This window comes from Carassius carassius, chromosome 38 (genome assembly GCF_963082965.1).
Source record: "Carassius carassius chromosome 38, fCarCar2.1, whole genome shotgun sequence".
Classification (NCBI taxonomy): Eukaryota; Metazoa; Chordata; class Actinopteri; order Cypriniformes; family Cyprinidae; genus Carassius; species Carassius carassius.
In genome coordinates this window covers 8,358,560-8,379,560 of record NC_081792.1, presented here as the reverse complement: position 1 = coordinate 8,379,560, position 21,001 = coordinate 8,358,560, and the positions used below count along the sequence as shown (strand labels likewise).

At 39.8% G+C, this 21,001-nt stretch overlaps 1 protein-coding gene across 1 annotated transcript in view; it reads right to left on the bottom strand.

Annotated features, from left to right (window-relative positions):
• LOC132119250 (adenomatous polyposis coli protein 2-like) overlaps positions 1–17,786 on the bottom strand; it is a 44,890-nt gene extending 27,104 nt beyond the window's left edge. Inside the window, exon 1 of the mRNA XM_059529058.1 lies at positions 17,695–17,786. The gene's annotated coding sequence lies outside the window, so the exon portion shown is untranslated. The remainder of the gene's footprint in view (positions 1–17,694) is intronic.
• Between the last annotated feature and the right edge of the window lie 3,215 nt (positions 17,787–21,001).

Below are 21,001 nucleotides of genomic sequence, written 5' to 3'. Positions count from 1 at the left end.
ATTATTATTTAGTCCACCCGTTCTAATCAGATGGATCAAGATGGTCTTACAGGATGAATCTAGGACCGACATCTGGTAGTCCAGCTAATCAAACATGTCTGGACCAGCCAGGACCAGATAAAAATCCAAAAATAACTGGGGTGTTATAAGGGCTCATGGCCTCTCAGAAATATTTCATATTGCAGGCAGCAAATGTCACACATGTGAATTAATAAACTGTCAAATTTAGTTTAATCCCATTTCATCATTCATTAGTGTTCACACTTGGCCAGGCTTGAATGCACTTCCTGTGGGGATTCCAGACAGATTGGTCACTATGAAAGTCTGTGTAAAGGCAATTCAGATATTTTTTTCTAAACGCATTATGAATGTTAAAAAATTTATTATTGAAAACAGATTACAAAGACTGTTAACTATGTAGTACTGAATTATGGAGTTAGACCACTAAAGTTTTTCACCATTTTTGAGTTCAGGATTTTGTAGGTGGGCCTGAAATCATGTCTCGATGACACACTGGAGCCACTGAGTATGGCCCCTCCCTTAATACTATAATAATTAGAGCACATTAGCATCATGTTTCACCCGCTCAATCACGAATTACTGTCATTACCGTTAGTTACCGAAGCCTACAGTTTTCTAGCTAGCCATGCCTTCCTGGTTGCAATAATTTACAAAACAGCTCGGTCTCCTTATGTAAATTTATTCGTATTTAACAATTTGAGAGAGGTGACAGCTTTCCCGCGAGTGTGCAGGGTTTCAGCTCTGACAAACGGACACGTCCCCAGCATTTAAGAGCTGAGAACTTGAATTTTTTAAAGATTATGATAACATTTTATTTACTCGGCAGCTTTTTCATCATTCACATTTTCCCGCGGTGTGACACACAGATCATTAATATTGCTTTACACAGACTAAAAGAGCAAACTCGTGTAAAAGAGCAAGTAAGCATTTGTAACAATTAATCCAGAGATACATAAAAAAAATATTTTTTTTAATTCTCAGGGCATTCATTTCTAAACATGATAGCTGTGTTACAGTATCAAACATTACTTTATGTATGTAAACTATAATCCAATGTCTTTTCTGGAAATTCAGATTAGAAAATAACCAACAATATAAAAAACTAACTTTAAAGTAATTTTAAACTAATTTTAACGTACTAAAAGTAAAACAAATTTTAAAGCAATACTGTCCGACAGCGATAAGTTACAGTGTATATCATAAGGTAGAATAAGATAAATGGTGTGCCATATGCTTTTAACCAGGAAACTGCGTAAATGTTGAATGGAACATGAAGAGGGCCACAGCTGTAACAGGGCTATTGTAACACACTCAATTCCTCCAATCAGAATCAAGCTAGAGTGATGACACTTAATCTGGAAATGCTCAGGAGGATTCTCTCTCTGCTTGTGGAAAAGGAGCATGATCATTTCAACCTAGGATCATTTTTCAACAAAATACTGATTTTGAGGTATAAAAGTTACTTTCTGGATGTACAGTATTTTTCCTCTGCTGTCTAAAGTTTAGATGACTGCGACTTTAAACGTACATACATTTCATTTCTAGGTTATTGATAAAAAATGAACATGATCAACCTATGCTAATATAGGTGTGGCTAGCTAGAATACAACATTTTCTCATGGCTGCAACATTCTGTTAATATGTCTTTATTGTACAGTTTCATTAAAGGGGTCATATGATGCAATTTCAAGTTTTCCTTTCTCTTTGGATTGTTACGAGCTGTTGAGACTAAAGTCTCAAAACCAAATAGATATTCTTTATAAAAGTTAAGACTCGTCCATGCCCCCCTAAAATGCCTCATTTAAACACGGCCCCACGTATACATCACTGTGTGGGTAGATTTGCATAACACCGCCCAAATGTAAGCAAAGAAAGAAGTCATAACTTTTATTCTCGCTGTAGTATTGTTGCTGCCGCCGCCATGTCGTGGCCACGCTGTGTTTCATTGTGAAAGTGAAAACTAATTTGTTTGACCTTCCAAAAGAGGACTCAACTAGAAGTCAGTGGTTAAGTTGTATTTACAACACAGTTCCAGAACAGTTCAACCCAATTATTCAGATTCAGATTTACAGAGGATGACGACTGTTTCCTGATCCTTTGAGAGTAGCCTACAATGACACAGTATGGTAAGTTAAGGGGTGTAACATTTCCATCACACTCTTGAGGTACAAACACTGTTGAACATTGGTGACCTTGAATGTGCTCTTATTATGTCTGTTGTCTAAGGGGTGTGGTTCATTCATTATGCTGTTCAGGTGTTGCAATTTAATAAATGACTGCATGCCCCTGTGAGTGTGCACGCCAGTCAAACGAAACCCGATGGCTACGTGAGTTTATTCCTCCGTCATGTTTTAGTCGGCTTTCTACCCTTTATGTTACGATGGCAGCTTCAACAGGTTATGGGCCCAGGAAGGAGTTTGGAAGCCGGTGGAACCGTTTATGTTTTGACGGGGATGAGAAAAATTATGAACTGTGGGAAACTAAGTTTCTGGCACACTTGCGTCTGCTCAGTTTGAAGAACACCATACTGAGCGAACCACCTGAAGGTGACGGTGCAGAAGAAGACGCAAAGAAAAATGAGGACGCGTATGCAGAACTGATTCAGCTGTTGGATGATAAAAGCCTTTCCCTTGTGATGAGAGATGCAGCGGATGATGGAAGAAACGCGCTGAAGATTCTGAGAGAACACTATGCTGGTAATGGGAAACCACGAGTGATTAGCTTATACACAGAGTTTACGTCTCTCCAGAAAGCTGTCAATGAGAGCGTCACAGATTATGTCATTCGCGCAGAGACCGCTATTACAGCTTTGAGAAATGCGGAAGAGACTTTAAGTGATGGCTTGTTGATCGCAATGGTTCTGAAGGGCCTACCGGACTCTTTTAAGCCATTTTCCATTCACGTAACCCAAAGTGATGAAACGATAACTTTCACGGAGTTTAAAACAAAGCTGAGGAGCTATGAGAGCACAGAAAAGTTTAGTGCTGCTTGCTCAGAGGATGACAGCGTGATGAAGGTGAAAGCAAGAGATGGGTGGAACATGAAACTGACCTGTTTTAACTGCGGACAGAAGGGACATAAGGCTGTGGAGTGCACTTCTGCTACGAGCGAGCATCGAGAACAGTGACAGTGGTGTCATCTTTGCAAGAGTTCCACGCATAAGGATGTGAATTGCAGACGGAGAAAGCGGGACAACGTGAAGCAGGTGGTGGATGAGGAGGACCACACCTTTGCTTTTAAGGTGGGCCAAGTGGATGCCGTTCTGGTCAGCGGAGTGAAGGAAAAAGGCCTCATGGTTGATACAGGAGCCACGTCGCATATTATCCGGGACATCACACAGTTCAAGGACTTTGACAAAAGTTTTGAGCCACACAAGCACATCCTAGAGCTGGCTGATGGAGAGAAGACCAGCGGTATCGCCTTGAAAAAAGGTACAGCCAAAGTTCGCCTGAGAGACAACAAAGGTCGAGTGGTGGAAACGATGCTGATGGGGGCGCTGTACGTCCCATCTTTTCCACAGGACATCTTCTCAGTCAAGGCAGCGACGTCCCAGGGAGCGACAGTCATTTTCAAAGAAGGTCAGAACAGACTTGTTCATAAGAACAGTGTAACATTTAACATCCAGGTGTATGATAGACTGTTCTATTTAAGCACTGTTACAGATGATGTTGATCAATGTCATGGATGTTATGATATTCACACATGGCATGAAATTCTCGGTCACTGTAATTATGAGGATGTGTTGAAGCTGGAAAATGTTACAAAGGGGATGAAAATCAAAGGTAGAACTGAAATGTCTAATCTAAAATGTGAAGTGTGCACACAGGGTAAATTTGTTCAGAGCAGGAACAGGGAGGCAGATGAAAAAGCAAAAATTCCCCTTGGACTTGTGCACACAGATTTAGCTGGACCTATGGAGCCGATAGCAAAAGATGGTTTCAGATATATCTTGGCATTTACTGATGACTATTCAGGTGCAATATTTACATATTTTTTGAGAGCAAAGAGTGATACAGTCAAAGGAACAGAGAAGTTCATTGCTGATGTTTCACCTTATGGCAGAATTAAATGTATGAGATCTGATAATGGCACCGAGTTTACATCCAGGGAATTTCAGTCCCTGCTCAGTAAAAATGCAATTAGACATGAAACCTCAGCTCCCTATTCACCCCATCAGAATGGGACAGCTGAGAGGAGCTGGAGAACTTTGCTTGACATGGCAAGGTGTATGTTAATCGAGAGTAGCTTACCAAAAATGTTATGGACGTATGCAATCCAGACTGCAGCTGTTATTCGCAACAGATGTTATAACAGACGTGTAGGACAGACCCCATATTATATGTTGACTGGAAAGAAGCCTGATCTTTCAAGAATGAAAATATTTGGGTCAAAGTGTTATGCATACAAACAGAACAAGAAAAAGTTAGACTCTCGATGTGAAAAAGGGATTTTCATTGGTTATGACAAGAATAGCCCTGCATATCTAGTTTTCTATCCAGACTCAGGAAAAGTGAACAAAAGCAGGTTGGTGGAGTTTCTCACAAAGAGTGGGACAGAATGCCACACTCAGACAGATCAGTCAATGTGTAAAGATGATGTGCGTAGGGAAAGCGCTGAAACTCACCTACCAAAACCTGGGATAATAGAATTAATAAATTCCCAGGACATAAAATCTGAAACGTGTGACCCAAGCCCCAATACAGGTGAAAGGGAAAGTGTTGAGAGCAGGCGTTATCCACAAAGAGAGAAGAGGCCTCCACAGTATTTGAGGGATTATGAGTATGGAATAAAATGTGATGATGACCATGCACTAACCAGTATTGATTATTGTTATAGAGTTGCATGTGATGTACCCCACACTCTAAAGGAGGCTATAAGCTCACCAGAGTCAGAATTGTGGAGTAAGGCCATGCAGGAGGAGATGAACTCTCTTAAGGAGAATGATACGTTTACCCTTACAACATTACCTGAAGGTAAAAATATAGTGGGGGGCAGATGGGTCTACACAGTGAGGAAAAAAAACCCAGTTGGAACAACATACAAAGCTCGGTATGTGGCGAAAGGGTATAGTCAAGTTGCAGGCATTGATTATAATGAAACTTTTTCTCCAACTGCTGATATGACATCAATACATAGCTTAATGCAAATTGCAGCTCAATATGGTTAAGAACTGCATCAAATTGATGTAAAGACTGCATATTTGCATGCCCCTATTGATACTGAATTATACATGGAACAGCCAGAAGGATTTGAGGTCAAGTCAGACACAAGTGAGAGGCTTGTCTGTAGACTTAACAAATCACTTTATGGTTTGAAACAGTCAGGGCGGAATTGGAATAAAATGCTAGATGATTTTCTGATTCAAAATGATTTTATTCAAAATCCTGCTGACCATTGTGTTTACAGTAAACAAACTGGAGGTGAGAAAATCATACTGATAGTCTGGGTTGATGATCTTCTTATTGCAGCAAGTGATAGTCAGAGACTCAGAAATGTGAAAAGAATGTTGGAGGAAAGATTTAAAATGAAAGATCTTGGTAAACTTACACATTTTCTGGGCATTGATTTTGCACAAGGAGATGGTGAAATAAAAATGAACCAGAAAAGGTTCATTATTAAGATTTTGGAGAGGTTTGATATGATTAATTGTAAACCAAGGTCTACTCCATGCGAAAACAAAATGCAATTTGATAATGAAGGTGAACGTGTTGATCCAAAACTGTATCGAGAAGTGGTTGGTAGCTTGATCTATCTAATGCCCTGCACTAGACCAGATCTAGGTTTCATTGTCAGAAAGCTGTCACAACACTTTTCTGAACCAAAGAACCAACACTGGGTAGCTGCTAAGCATGTATTGCGATATTTAAAGGGAACTGTGAACAAGGAATTGTGTTATAGGAGAAATGATGTAAATCTTAATCTCTTTGCATTTAGTGATGCTGATTGGGCAGCAGACCAAAATGATAGAAGAAGTACAACTGGTTACTGTTTTAGTTTGTCTGCCACTGGTCCTGTTATTTCTTGGAGGTCTAAGAAACAATCCACAGTTGCTCTTTCCACATGTGAGGCTGAGTATATGGCTTTGGCAGCTACTGCACAGGAAAGCCTATATCTTGTCCAGTTATTAAACAAAATGGACAATGAATGTATTTACACACCAGTGACAATTTATGAGGACAATCAAGGGGCAATTGCTTTGTCCAAGAACCCTATATGCCGTCAAAGGTGTAAACATGTTGATATTAAGTATCATTTTGTTCGATCTGCGCTTGAAGATGGAAAGATAACTATTGAATATTGTCCTACAGCAGCCATGGTTGCAGATATCCTGACCAAACCTGTAACCAAAGCCATGCTTGATAAATTTGTGTGTTTTATTTTTGGTGTGATGTAAATGTACATGATAACTGTATGTTATTCAGCCTAAGAGCAAGTGGGGGTGTTGAACATTGGTGACCTTAAATGTGCTCTTATTATGTCTGTTGTCTAAGTGGTGTGGTTCATTCATTATGCTGTTCAGGTGTTGCAATTTAATAAATGACTGCATGCCCCTGTGAGTGTGCACGCCAGTCAAACGAAACCCGATGGCTACGTGAGTTTATTCCTCCGTCATGTTTTAGTCGGCTTTCTACCCTTTATGTTACGATGGCAGCTTCAACAAACACAATGCACACCTCGCTTTTCAGACCGATGAGCTTTGTAAAAATCAACGCATTTCAGATAGACAGTGCATAGAAGAGCAACAATAATGTCCAGTATGTGGAAAATAATGTGTTTTTTAAACCTTAAACCACATAAACACATTGCATTACACCAAATACACCAAATAATGTTCTTTTTAGCAATGAAAAAAGAGCCCTTTAAAGTTTGGTAAAAGACTGTTTTTGACTCATCAGCTGATTAATTTATTTTAGTAATACATATATATATATATATATATAAAGTAAAGTGATTACTTTGTGGCAGGCTTTTATTTGAGATACAGTGGGTTATAATATGACTTATTTTTCAGTGTTAAAATTGCCCCCAAACACTCTTAGCAATTGCCACCAAAGGGCTATTGTATAACACTCTGACTTCTTGCATTTAATTTAATTTAATATTATATTCTTGTCCTTATTAGTGGAAATATATCAATTTTATTAATAATTAGTGCACCTATATTTTATATTGTCTCAAAACATGACTAAGTTATTTCAAGTAGTCTGTGGGTTATGAAGGAAAATGTAAAAAAAAAAAAAAAAATCTTACAATTGCTCCAACTACACTGCAAATCTCAACTACTTGATTGTGTGTATTGTTTTAAAATGTAACCTATATTATCATTAAGCTTTAATCTGCTGAATACAACTGAGGCATGAAGATCAGATGAAGAACTGTACTCTGAAAAGCATCATGCAAATTTGATTTGACATGAATTTACATTCAACATTCAACAAAAATTTTAAACACACACACACACACACACACACACACACACACACACACACACACACACACACACACACAAAAAGCAGCATTTTTGTATACAAAAATAAATAAAAATGCAAAGCCACGTCTGGAATACACAATGAAAGTAAAGTCTGCCTTTAAACTTGTGGATGATCAAGATCCAAAAAATCATGACCAAGCCATCTGTCTGTATAAGCAGAGCGTCTCTGCGGTTGATATGACAGGTTTGCATTATTCACGGCTGTGTTAATTCTCTCTGTGACTGGTGCCAGCAGCTCTTCCAACCCTTTTTCACCATCCCCCACTATAATCCAGATCAGGAAGACATTAAACATTTCTGTACCACTTGCCTTTTCTACTATCCCTTGCTTTCTGTCTGTTTTTCTATGCTACTGTCCCTCCAGTACTAGCAGATATTCACATACCCTAAGCTCTTACTACGCACTCATTTTTAATAATTGTGGCCATGTTTGTAGTTGAGATTTACATTAGGGAGGAAGAAAACATATGTCTGTATTTGTACGTGTGAAATGTCTTCAAACAGAGCTGGGTGATGTGGAGGCTTCAGCCTCATATATCTTTACACTGGAGTCTACAGCACCAATGTCATAATATAAACCAGCTGATAATACCACTATTATACCACTATAGAGGACAATTTAGCACAGCACAACCTAACACTGCCCATCGCATATTAAAACACCTTAAGATATAACTTAAAATAAGATCTTAACACAGTCTAAAACATAGTCACACACCTTAACCCTAATAGACCTGAACACAGGCTAAAACTTCTCAACACAACCTTAAAATTAACCGATTAATCGAATGATTATTAGATCAGTTAGTCGACTAATCGAAGGCTGCTTTATGTGCTGTTTTCTCACCACTGTCATTGTTGTTGTGTGTTTATTTCACTATTAAGATTAAAGCAAATGTTTACATACACATCTTAATGCATCTATGAGCAGCGTGGGTGGCATCGAGATGTTTGCTAACTGTAAAGTGCTGCTTGCGTTTATCAATCTTTTTACCCATGAACAAATAAAGAAAAAACTTTGACGGGTGTATATAGGTGGCATTACATGACAGCATTTTTGTTCGTTGTTTTCTAAAATTTTCACATTATCATTATACATTAGATTGTTTGAGAGCAAATGACTATTCAACAAAAAATAAATTAAATCAAATTTGTTTCAATTTGTTTACTGTCGATGTAAACATCTTTACACAATAACCTGTAAATTTTACAGTATAAAATTGTAATTTACAAACAAGAAAATTGCAATTTAAACCAGTAAATTCAACAATGCACACTGCTACTAAACTCTGTTGTACCTTTAACATATACACTTATATTATAATTTGATTTGCTAGTTTTTACATCTAAAAACTGTACAGTAAAACAGTATTTTATTGTAAAAATTATATCTTTTACAATTTCCCTCTGTATGTATTACGGGAACTTACTGTTTTAGTAGATTGTTTGTTTTTCCGAAGCATTTTTACAGTATCTTACAGTTAAAGTAAACCCATTTTCTATAATGTGCCTACTGTATCATTTTTTAAATGCAAATTTGGCCTACAGATTGTCCCTTATGATCAGAACTTGTACTAAATCAACTACATTCCCTCTGTTATCCAATTAAACGTTCATATTGTTTACAAAGTATAGGGTCTTTTAGTATAATTCTAATAAAGTTCCTCTTCAGATTTTGGTTCACATGTCTATTTGCTGCGATTTTTATACAGTAAACATAAGTATCAATTTTATAAGAACATTTTCTGGACTGAAGCAACTTAGGTTTACTTGATTGACCATCGTTTTTGGACATAAAAACTAAAGACCTTTAATCATAAAACTTATCATTTAAATACAATCTGTTTTCTATTCTATTTTTTATATTATTGGGGGATAAGGTGTGACAGCTGATATTCACATTCATTTTGTGTAAGTGGTCTGCTAAACACTGTTATAAAAATCTAAATGATACATTACAGACTATTTCCATTTCATCTTATTGTTTGGCAATCTAAATATGAGCAACCATAACAAATTGGATATTTTAGCTCAGTTTGGGCCTCTGCAATAAACTAAGGTGTATGAGCTCCATATCTCTCATTATATATTCCATACTTTGAAAGGCATACTTTTTAATATATATATATATAGTCTAAAAGTTCAATAAATTGTTTCATTTGAGAAAAAAAACCTGATTATTCTTACTGTTATTTCATATGTCAAGCTTTACAGGGTTACCATACAATACCCTAAAACATTACAACACAAACTAATACCCTTAACATAACCTAACAAATATACATCAGCTAAAAAAAAAAAAAAAAAAAAAATCTCCAACATGATTTAACACAGTACAACACATATTAATTCTCTCTCAAGAGCCCACAGTTGGGTGTTTTCAAAAGAGCGCCTGGCATGGTGGACACATAATGGTCTAATTAGAAAGTCGGACTTGTAATCCAAAGGTCATGGGCTCGATTCTCAGTATCAGCAGGGATTGTAGGTGGGGGAGTGAATGTAAAGCGCTCTTCCACTTTCAATACAATAACTGAGGTGAGACCCTTGAGCAAGGCAAAGAACACGACTAAGTGTATGTGTGTGTTCACTACTCACTATTGTTTGTGTGCCCTTGGATTGGTAAATGCAGAGCACAAATTCCAAGTATGGGACACCATACTTGGCTACATGTCACATGTAACGTCACTAAAAATGTAATGCTTCCCAACACAGTTTAACACACCCTAATACAGGAGAGTACACTGTAACATTACATAACACAGTCCAGCATATCTCAGTGCAACCCTGTGTTCGCTTAAAGGTACAATTTGTAAGATATTTGTAGTAAAATATCCAAAAACCGCTAGGCTAGTGTTATATATTTTGTCCAGCTGATTACTAACAGTATCTCTAATGTTTTCAACTACTTGTAAATCATGAGAAAATTCCCATTCTAAACAGTGACACGGGGCAGTGCAGTCTCCTGTCAATGACGTTATCCCTTTGTTACCGCCTTTACTGACGTAGAAACCACGTGACAACAGTGTCGTGGACGAATGCGGAAGAAGCTTCGCGACAAACTTCAACTAGAAAGAGATGCCGATCTCGCTTGTGTTTTACTCGACAGGTGAGTTGTTTTGATTCGTATCTTTACAGAAAACATATGCTATTATAACGGTCAACAAGATTAGTATTATGAGGCATACAGGTCAAACGCGGGGCATCGCGTCTCTAGACCCGCGCGAGGTCGCGTCTGATCCATAGTCTGATCGCGTCTTTGCATTGACTTTGTATGTCATCTACTCGCACAAATCGTTGAACTCGCATTAAATCCATGATTTATTTTTCCTTCTGATTGATGGCCGTCATCGGTTGGGTAGAAGACAACAAATCCCATCATTCCACGCTCCTTATTAGCATCATCAAACCACGCGATTGTTATTGTTTTGAAAGTGCGCCCTCTCGTGGCAGGTCCTACAACCTGTACCTTTAATATACCACTTCTTATAAGCATGTTTGGGCTAGTCGTCGAAGTAAATAAGAGGAGTCACAGGTTCTGTTTTGAGCTTATTTTCAGAATACAGTCAGAAATTCGGACTGGCTAGTGCTCGGTCTCCACAGCACAAGGAAGTCTGAACGACTACTAAAAGCAATTGGTCATACCTCCACCTACTGTTTGAGTTGCATTCAACACAATATGTAAATGTGCACAGAGAGAAAGGTTTATTCAATGACCTACATGGAAGTTGTTTGTGACAAATACAATACTGAATTATTATTGTCCATGCTATTTTTAACAAAAGAGTGGGTACAGCCAATTTTAACTTGAATGTGTTAGTTGTTTCCAATTATTTTAGCTGTTCAAAAACACCGGTTGATATTGCAAACTGGTATTTGTTAAAATATTATATTATTTTAATTATATTTATTACTGTAACCATAAGCACACTGGTTTGTAATAGTTTAATAGTTTTACTGCCCATATATGCATATATGCATGCATGCATAAGGCACATATGATACAGGAAATAAGATAATGATGCAAACACCTATTACCTGACACCCATCCACCCCCCACACACACCCAGACACAACAAAGCCCAACACAGCACAGTTTAACCCTTTAACTGTCACCCTGTCCAGTATAAGGGACGCCTACATTTACTTCACTATATTACAATTAAATCTAATCCAATCTTGACAAACTATATATCGTTGGAAAGGTCTAAGACTCCCAAATATATATTTAACCAATGTTGTTTGTTAAAAATTATGTAGGAAAAGTAATAGATTAATTCATGACAAGAGTGCACTACATTATATGCATCTACATTATAACATGAGTTCTGACCTTTGTTAAAAAAAAGACTTCTTCGTTGCCTTTTTCTCTATCACACTTTAGAAATCATCAGAAATGATATATCAACTGAAAACTATTCATCCTTTAAAACCCATTTTAAAATCAGACAATGCATTACCATGTAAATGGTACATCAATATCATGTTACAAAATATTTTCATTCAGGAATTATAGAAATGTAAGTTTGGATCATGCACTATAAAGTCTATGTTCAAAACAGTTTAACAGAACATAATAGATTTTAGATCAGCACACAACACTACATTAAATCTTGCTGAGGTCTCATTTCTAATACATTTATCCATTCAAATAAAAAAATCTGTCAGATAATATTCTCAGTGGAGATGCCAGCACAGACACAAAATACCAAGGCATTCACTGCAATCACGACAGTCCTCTAATTGTCTAAATTAAGTCTCTGTAATTCTGCTCTAATAGCCCTCCATTAGTCAAATAAAGATTTCCTCACAAACAGACCGAACAGATTCCAGTCTCAGCCAGTGTTAAACTACATTACCAGAGCCAGCCAGACCCCAGGACATTCAATCAGACCTCCCTGGAAGACACGGTGCCTTTATCTACTAGACTGGATTATGCAAAGATAATGCACAACCCCAAAATCAACCCATTAAAATTCAGACTCACAGATCAATGAAGAAACCAATTTCCCAGGAATTCGATTAGCAGTGCAGTGGCTGATTTTGACGCAACTGCTTTTAGATCATGAGGACACCATGAACGGAGTCTCTGAAATTTCAGCAGGGTTTGTACAGCATGAACTATTCTGGACAGCACAGGAGACCCTAAACTGAAAGCTGGGGTGTCAGATAAGACATAAAAAGAGAGGGGGAGAGAGCTGAAGGACGGAGAGGTGTTTGATGATGAAGCATGTGTGAACGTCCACAGGGATTTGAGCAAAGCTGGTTCATCTTTTTCATCTAGCTAGTCTTGTTCCAGATCTAATAGGCTAAATGCATGACCGATTGGGCACCATGCAGACACTTCAGATGTTTCTGCATTTCAATCGACTCCTGGAGGTGTTTAAGAACAGTTAAATTAATGAAGTTGGGAGAGGAAATGGCAATTCCTCTCTCTCTCTCTCTCTCTCTTTAAAATCTTTTGTGCTTTTTGTGCTCTGCTGTATGTGCTGCAGTGGATGCTGGGTAATCTACTCTAAGATCTATCCCTTGAGGAAAATAAGGGGAAGAGTATTAGTGAGCTGCCAATGGTTGCCATGGTAACACCCGATCCCTGCTCTCTTCATCAGGGAATGCTCGATAAGATCTCAGCATCTGCTTTTTTTTACTGTGACAAGACATAGGCAAACGTACAGTTTGTCTTACTGATCCTCAAATCTACAGCTGTACAGCACAGCTCCCCTGGGCTACATGGAGGACAGATCCACACAAGCTCAGGGCAATCAAACAGTTTAATCATGCAGCTTTGGTTTAGTTTGCAAGGAGACCCAGGTTCGATTCTAGAGACTAAGATTGTGTTTCAAATAAATGCTGTTCTTCTGAACTTTCTGCTCATTAAATAATCCAGAAAAACATGTATGAAGCCGTTTTCAGCATTAACAATAAGAATCATTTTTGAAAAATTCTAAATGAGCATCAAATCGACATATTAGAATGATTCCTGAAGGAGCATGCGACACTTAGGAGTGGCTAAGTGGCAATTTTAAACAAATTTAATTTTTAAATTTTAATTGAATATTAAACAAGAAATCAGTTATTTTAAATGTTAATATATTTCACATTATTAGAGTTTTTACTTGATTGTTTTATTAAATAAATTCAGACTTTGTGAGCATTTGCAACTTCAAATATGTACAAATAAACCAAGCACCATTACATTATCATTATGTTTTAATTTGTATTTTGTAAGTCAACACAACCACTAGGTGCAAACTGATTATATAATCTTTGAACCCTGAATATGTTCTGATTCTTGATGCAGGCTACACAGTCTCTACGTAAAGATATCAGAAATGATCTCAAAACAACTAAAACTAGACATTAGCCAGGATCAAGCAAGCTTTTGCACCTATTTATAGTATATTTAATTAAGCAATTTACTTTCTGAAATCAGAGAGCTGCAAAAATAAAGACCTTCCAGTAATGAATACGTGATTCAGTCATAATAATTATTGTTTTGACACAGAAAAGTTTCTGTTATGACTGAATATTTAGAGGTCATGGAAAATACAATATATGGTCAAAAGTATAAAGTAATAATTGTGATATAACAAGAGCGTGAGGCTCTTCAGTCATGCACACACAACAGCCGAAGAACACGCTAAGAGTACAATAATGCGGAAGACTTAAAGTCATTTATCAGTCTACCAAATAATATTAAATTATATAATTATTTGTTTGTTATATTATATTATGTATATTATAAGACAGATCAGAGAAACACTTATTATATAAAACAGATTTAATATTATTTATTGAGCACCCTAATAGCAGTCTGATTAATTTATTCCATTTAAGAAAGTAAAAAATCTTGCAGCCAGCCATGCGTTAAGCAGAGAACCACAAGCAGCGGGAATGAGAACAAAGAAGATGGAGGATGCTTACCCTCCTCCTCCCCCCCGACCACATCTCACAACAACCATTCACTCCTAGACCGTCTGGTATCCAAGGAAACAGCACCTGCAAAGGAGCGCACCATGCCTGAGAATCCCTGATGTGAGCCAGCAGGTCATGTGTTTGTTAAGAGACTACGTTAAACCAGACTGTAGCTCGGCTAGCGCTGTATTGTGGACGCTTTGTATAAAATGGTGGCTACAAATCCAGGCAATCCACTCATTAGCCAAGAGAATATTCATTGAGAATATGGTTTTGGATTGTTCCAAAACTAATAACCATTTTGCAACATGTCAATTGAATTGCATGGACTATAATTAAAAAATTGAAAGAAGGCATTTATTTTAAAGCTGTGTGAGTGTTATGCAGTAGTCTCAATGCCAAAGAGCCATCAATCAACATTATAAGGTCACTGAATTATTCAGTGTAAAATTAATGACTCATCACAATGAATTCTAGAGGTCAGCATCATTTTGCAGGACAGTAGAGAGGTGCTACAAGAAATATGCAACCATACATTTTTTCTGACCTTTCTTAAATGTAAAAACAAAACAAAACAAAAACAACAACACTGCAGTAACCTTCACCATATGCTCCGTATCATCAGTTCCAACATCCCTAAAGACTGGAAAATTAAAACCGAAGCGGTGAAAATGTACAAGTACAGATCAATACTGTGTTTTGGTCAGGCTTGAGTGAAACAATAAAAGTACCACTGACAAGTTTCAGCGTTCTCACGAGTCTTTAAACAGAAATGTGTCTCAAGGAACATATCAATCCATGCTGACCACAACGTAATTAGACCATCACGAAAATCAGCGAGGACGTTATATATATATATATATATATATATATATATATATATATATATATATATATATATATATATATATATATATATATATATATCACGTACGTCAACACAATCTCAAATGATAAGTCATAACTGTTTTATGTTTTGGTATAATCTGCCTACTCTGCAGTGGCAGTCAGATTTAGGGGTGGAGCTTAATGTTTATTTTTTCTACAAAAATCATACGTATTTGTATGAATCACATCATATGAATTCATACAAAATAACCGCATATAAGAAAACATATTACACATCAACAGCCCACAGCCCATCTATTTATACATAAATAAAACCTATTTAAAGGGGTCATATGATGCGATTTAAATGTTTCCTTTCTCTTTGGAGTGTTACAAGCTCTTGGGGCATGAAGAAGATCTGTAAAGTTGCAAAGACTAAAGTCTCAAATCCAAAGAGATATTCTTTATAAAAGTTAAGACTCTGTCATGCCCCCTTAAAACGGCTTGTTCAAATGCCCTCATGTCTACGTCACTATGTGGAAACATTTGCGTAATGCCGCCCAAGAAGGCGGGTTTCAGTACCCTCAGTAGTGTTGAAGCAGTCATGTCAGGGAGATGCTGTGTGTATCTAGGCCAAAGCAAAAGCACTTTATTTGTTCTGCTGAAAGTAGATACATTTAGGAATCTTTAAGATTACTTACAACAGAACAACAACGCATTTTATGAACGACCATTTCGTGAACCTTGAAGAGGAGGTCATTCTGACTTGCTTCTGAATCAGCTACTGTGAGTATGTTTTGTTATTAGTTTAAGTATTTGCTAATGAATGTCTGTCACTCCACTCAGTTCCCCTTTCGGGCTTGAAATGATGGTAAAGCTAAGAACATTATTAACTGTCTTTACATTTATTTTGAAAGATGAAGCTAGCGATCATGGAAAGGGGCGTTACATTTCTGACGAGTGCTTGCGGGGTTCGGCCAATCACAATGCACTGGGTCAGTTGGCCAATCAGAGCAGACTGTGCTTGTCTGAAGGAGGGACTTTGTAGAAAACGAGGCATGTGAGAGAGGCGGGGCATAGAGGACCTACAATAATTTACAATATTTGAAAAATAATGTGTTTTTTGAACATTAAAGCATGTCAACATATTATGTTACAAAAATACACAAACTAATGATCTTTAAAAAAAGCATCATACAACCCCTTTAAAAATAAATAAAATATGCTTTATGACATCACCCAATGGCTGTCACATTCTATAATACTCACATAACATTATGTAAGCAGTGCATGTTTTTTGGGAGACTAACACATCCCATCTGTGTCCAGCGGTGGTCCAGACATGGGTGTGTGTGGACAGTGACTCCCTGGGCCCTGAAACATCTAGAATGAATGCTGGTTGAAGTCACCCTCTGTGCTTATCAACCACAGGTAGAAGGTGTGGCCTCAGTTCAGCCCCATTCACATTAAAGGTAATAGTCTAATTGGATCATGTATTCCTGGGCTTCTTTTCCCCCTCAGACACACAGTCTGTCTTCAAATGCCTCATATTATTACAGATCAATCTGAAATTTGTGGCCACTTTTCAGCATCCAGCAAATAAATATTTTGAAATAATGATGGTGTCCATATATAATATGATATGTAATACATAAATACGTTTCCCAAATAGCTGTGCTCATGTTTTATCTCTCAAAAACTCAAATTAATATTTCATGTCCATGAATTTATTCCAGCAGGTTAATGTACAGTCAGCTGATTATTATAAAACAAACTATTTATCTATCTAATAAAACAATGATTTCATGATAATGATGGTCATTGAGACACATCTAATTTTGGTTTTGGGTGAACCCCTGTGTCTAAAAAGACTATTTACAATAATGTAGGCTGACACATCTAACAGCATGTAATCAGTCATCTCGAATAATCGTCAAATTTCCTTTCTGCTCACTGAAAATTCACGGTAATGGTGGCCGTGACACATCTGCAGCAGATTCCTTTATTTTGCTTCTATGGGCATCGAATGGCTCCAAATGACTGCTAGGAAGCTTTAATGATAAACTGAATAAGAAAATGACCCTCACCCTCGGGTTTCTGAATACTGACCTTGGTAGTGATATTTTAACTACGATATCAGACAGAGACAATCTTTGATTTGTATGTCCCTAAAACAACAGATTGATATATCTCATGCATTTTAATTCAATCTTATCTGGACTCTTTAAGGCGTGAGATTCGTGGGAACGCTTCTGGTGAACGCTCCTCTCTGGCGCCCTCATAAATATTCTCATCAGGACCTCGGCACGTCTCACGGACACACCGCGTATATAGCCGTTAGATTTACCGCATAAATCCCCGCAAACATGCATATGTTGTGATACACCTGTCATCCGTAGTTTACCATGTAGACTAACATAGTGAATTGGTTTAAATCTTACCTCATGTTCAGCAGCGTTGGTGGTGTTTGCTGGGCGTGAGGCGCTGCTGTCTTTCTCTGTGGGGATGATGCCCTGCTTTCAGTGATGTCACGCCTCTCTCTCTCTCTCCCCCCCCCCCACACACACATACGCTTTTCTCCTCTCTTTCTTTTTATATTGTATTTTTTTCTAAATAAATATTTGAAATAAAATTATGCATTTACCTAATAGCAAACATAGCTCTGTTGAGAAATGCGGTTGCGATATTAGCCTATTAATAATTGTTCAAATATTAATTGAGAATATGGATAAAAAAGATACAATAAAAAAGCAAATAAATTGGGCGTACTTTCAAGCTGAGCTGCCACATACATGTTTTGAATTTATCAAATCTATTCATTTTGATAGATAGATAATAATAATAAACAATGGGCATGTTTGTAGGCCAAAACAAAGGTTGTGTGTTAGCTTTTATTTTGCTGTTTTGTAAATATGTGCGGTGTTACATAGATGCATTACTGTTTTTGTAAATTATCGTAAAAAGCCTTTTTTTTAAATGGCAATACCATATTTTCTGCATTGTGACAACATGTCCTGATATTGGTATAACATATGTTATACATTTTCCCCTATACAGTAAAACTGTATATAAAACTGGCGTGCCTTGGAGTCAAAAAGGCAGAACATAGTTTGGAATGATTATGTTAAAATTATTACTTTGTCGATTCATAAGGAAACCATTGGAGGAAGACAAATACTATAGTTCACCATAAAAGGTTATTCTGATGACAAGATACACACACCATAGTTAAGGTGGAAGTGTCACAGTGTCTGGGTTGTGTTCCCTGGGGTTCCACTAGGTGTCCTCAGTTCCCACGGTGTTTATCATATTATCACTTCCTGTCTCCTTATTTGGTCACCTTCCTCCTTGTTTAGTTAATTGATTGTTCCCCACCTGTCTCCTGTTTCCCCATTATCCTTTTGTGTATATAACCCGGTCTGTCTTAGTATGTGTCACGGAGTCGTTGTTTATTCATGTCCGTCAGTTCGTGCCCTTGCCTTGTCTTCTTGTTTAGTTTATGTTTTGGATGGATGTTTCCTATTGACCCCTGCCTGGACTGTTTATGCTGTTTGGATTACCCCTTAATAAAAGACTTACTTGCAATTGGTTCTATCTCCGTGCTTCATTGGATCCCGGCCGTGACAGAACGACTCCGTCAATCTAGGAACCAGCGGTATGTCGTCTTTCCGTTCCCCAGCCAAGATGGCGGAGCGGCGAGCCAAGTATCTTCGGTTGATCGCCCTCCGCCAAGAGGGAAATGAAGTGGGTGCCCTGGCTCAGGTGTTCTGGTCCCTGGCCAAGGGCATGGGCTACAATGATGCGGCCCTCAAGGACTATTTCAATGGCGGGCTGGATGATCCAGTGTCTCAGGAGGAGATGGCGCAGTTAGAGACACTGGAATTCTGGGAATTCGTGCGCTACCTGCAGCATCGGCTTCGGTGGGATGCCCCAGCCACTTCTGTCTCTTCCGGCGGGGTGGTCGTCAGCCCAGCACCACTGCCCAGGATTGCAACCAGCCAAGCGCCACAACCCAAGATGACCGCCAGTCCAGCACCACTGCCCAGGATGGCTACCAGCCAAGCGCCACAGCACAAGATGGCCGCTAACCCAGCGCCAATGCCCAAATTGGCCACCGTTCCAGCGCCACAACCCAAGATGGCCGCCAGTCCAGCACCACTGCCCAGGATGGCTACCAGCCAAGCGCCACCATCCAAGATGGCCGCCAGTCCAGCATCACTGCCCAGGATGGCTACCAGCCAAGCGCCACAGCACAAGATGGCCGCTAACCCAGCGCCAATGCCCAAATTGGCCACCGTTCCAGCGCCACAGCCCAAGATGGCCGCCAACCCAGCGCCAATGTCCAAATTGGCCACCAGTCCAGCGCCACAGTACAAGATGGCCGCCAGCCCAGCGCCAATGCCCACTTTGGCCAACGGTTCAGTGCCACAGCCCAAGATGGCCGTCAGCCTAGCGCCACAGCACAAGATGGCCGCTAACCCAGCGCCAATGCCCAAATTGGCCACCGGTCCAGCGCCACAGTACAAGATGGCCGCCAGTCCAGCACTACAACCCCAGATGGCCGCCAGACCAGCACCACAGTACAAGATGGCCACCTGTCCAGAGTCATGGCCCAAGATGGCTGCTTGCCCAGCGCCACTGCACAAGATGAGAGTCTCAGCTGACCCTCCGGAGTGGAGTCAGGTGCCCGTGGACCCTCCGGAGTGGAGTCAGGTGCCCGTGGACCCTCCGGAGTGGAGTCAGGTGCCCGTGGACCCTCCGGAGTGGAGTCAGGTGCCCGTGGACCCTCCGGAGTGGAGTCAGGTGCCCGTGGACCCTCCGGAGTGGAGTCAGGTGCCCGTGGACCCTCCGGAGTCGAGTCAGGTGCCCGTGGACCCTCCGGAGTCGAGTCAGGTGCCCGTGGACCCTCCGGGGTCGAGTCAGGTGCCCGTGGACCCTCCGGGGTCGAGTCAGGTGCCCGTGGACCCTCCGGGGTCGAGTCAGGTGCCCGTGGACCCTCCGGGGTCGAGTCAGGTGCCAGTGGACCCTCCGGGGTCGAGTCAGGTGCCAGTGGACCCTCCGGAGTCGAGTCAGGTGCCAGTGGACCCTCCGGAGTCGAGTCAGGTGCCAGGGAACTCTCCAGAGTTAGGGCTTATCACCGATGACCTGCCAGAGTCAGGGCTTATCACCGGTGACCCTCCAGAGTCAGGGCTAGTCACCGATGACCCTCCAGAGTCAGGGCTAGTCACCGATGACCTTCCAGAGTCAGGGCTAGTCACCGATGACCTTCCAGAGCCAGGGCTAGCCACCGATGACCCTCCAGAGTCGAGTCGGGTTCCAGATGACCCTCCAGAGTCAAGGCTAGTCACTGTTAACCCTCCAGAGTCAGGGCTAGTCACCGCTGATGCTCCAGAGTTAGGGCTAGTCACCGTTGACCTTTCAGAGTCAAGTCAAGTCACCTTTGACCTTTCAGAGCTGAGTCAAGTCACCGGTGATCTTCAAGGACTGAGTCAAGTCACCGGTGATCTTCAAGGACTGAGTCAAGTCACCATTGATCTTCATGAGCAAATGCAAGTCACCAATGATCTTCATGAGCAGTGTCAGGCCAGCACCGATCTTCTGGAGTCCAGTAGAGACACCATGGAATTACCAGAGTCTCGTCCTCCCGTTGATCCGGCCGCACGGAAGTGGTGGGCTTCTGATCCGCCCTGGGGGCTTTGTGCATCGACCACAGGGATGTGGTGGTCTTCTGCTCCGCCCTGGAGGGCT